Here is a 1,800-nt window from a genome sequence, read left to right as displayed (position 1 = left end):
AGCAAAACAGAGTACTCAAACAGAGCAAAAAAAACAGAGCACTAAAACAGAGTAAAAAACAGAGCTTGTACAACAAAATACAGAGTACGTAAAACAGAGCTTGTACAACATTCAACCACTGTAACTGCAAAATCCTTCCAGCTTCCCTGTAAGCAGTTATAAGACCACCTGCAGTTCACTGCCTTCTCTGCCAGGCCAAGTGCTATCAACAACTCCAGTCAAAATGGCTAAGCCTTTAACACCTTTAAGAACTGCTGAAGCTATTGATCTCACAGGTTTCAATCGAGCAGCCTATCCATTTAAGAGTAATTTAGTAAACTTAAATTGCCATTATTCTCCATTAACCAATACCTTTCACCCCATCAAAGTATACTTATGCTTCACATTTTAACTGCCATGAACCATCGTTTGATGGGGTTTTGTAGGTCACAGGGTCCACAACTTGACTAAACCTTCAAAAAAGAAGACCATGGAAAATGCCCAAGGGAACCCTTTAGGATGATGTAGATCTTTTTCATTCAATAAAATGAAGAGGCAATGTATTGTGTCAACTATCAACACATGTTCAGTATAAACAATTACCTAGGTAAAGACGCATGTTGTTTCTGAAGTGGAGGAGTGCTTCTCTCGCCGCTTTTACCATAATGCTCCTCCAAATGAGCAAACTGTCGTTTGAAACGATCAACTCCACTATGTTGGCATAAAATGAGCAAATGGTCAGTTATGATAACTACTCCTCTTGAGATAAAATATTTATTCTAAATTATCAAATTTGATAACAAACCGACTAATAGTTTTAATAACTGAAGCAAAACTAATAGATTTGATCAGAAATTGCTTAGTTTGGCAAACCTCAAATATAGGTTATGGAGTGTAAGAATATAGTGTTTCAACAAAGATAAAAATTCCAATGTACTGCAGGTGAACATGCAAAAACCTCATGATAGGTACCTAAAGATGTAACGATAGAATGAGCATGTTTATCTGCAATTATACTAGAACTGGTTTACCTATAACCACAATGAGCATTAAGAAAATCAACATGCTTCTGCAAGTTATATCGAGGAAACATGCTAGAACATCTAATTATGTCGACAATTGTTCCAGCAACTGTGATACGAACCAGGATGATCACAATCATGACACGACTAATGTTCACTAATAGACAGAGTAAGAAATAATTGCACAACAAAAGTCGTCTTCAAAAAGGGTGTCTCACAAAGAAGGATAATAAACAAAGTTGATCAGAGAATCTAATCACGTGGCGTACCTTGGGTACAGGAAGCTAGTTTGATCTGCACCATTCAGGTATTCCTGAAGCATTTGGGGATGATACTCCAATATCTGTTGATTTTAAGAAAATAGTTATATTACAAAGCATCTATTAAATGAAAGATGTAAAATAATTGATATCAAGCTTTTCAGATACCTCTCGGTAAATTAATTCTCGTACATCTTCCTTCGATAATTTCGTCCTTTCAAACTCAAACTCAAATTTTGAGATGGGTTGTGTTGATGGTTCACGGTCCACATTTGCCAAACCATGAAAATATGGATCAGCTAATTCCTGTGATTACAACCAAGAGTTAAAAAAAAGCATATAAATAATTTGGATAATACGTTTTTTTCATTCAAGGAATCAACTTTGTTATACATATTTAAATATATCGGTTATAAAATCTGACTTCTTCAGCAGTTTAGTATAAGATGAAACCGTTTTCATCCTAGTTTAAAATGGGTGAAACCAAATTCAACCCAATTTAGTATAGGATGAAACCAATTGCATGGTAGTTTAAAATG

The 1,800-nt window shown here is 35.1% G+C and overlaps 1 long non-coding RNA gene across 1 annotated transcript; it reads right to left on the bottom strand.

Moving 5' to 3' along the window:
- Nucleotides 1–629: 629 nt before the first annotated feature.
- LOC113318237 lies at nt 630–1,463 on the bottom strand. The gene is made up of 3 exons (XR_003344360.1): nt 1,430–1,463; nt 1,271–1,344; nt 630–690 (listed from the first exon to the last, which is right to left on the bottom strand). It is a non-coding gene; the product is annotated as an uncharacterized LOC113318237 (long non-coding RNA).
- Nucleotides 1,464–1,800: the final 337 nt, after the last annotated feature.

Source organism: Papaver somniferum, chromosome 10 (genome assembly GCF_003573695.1).
Source record: "Papaver somniferum cultivar HN1 chromosome 10, ASM357369v1, whole genome shotgun sequence".
NCBI lineage: Eukaryota > Viridiplantae > Streptophyta > Magnoliopsida > Ranunculales > Papaveraceae > Papaver > Papaver somniferum.
Note: the sequence above shows the minus strand (reverse complement) of the source record. Positions and strands in the feature narration are given on the sequence as shown.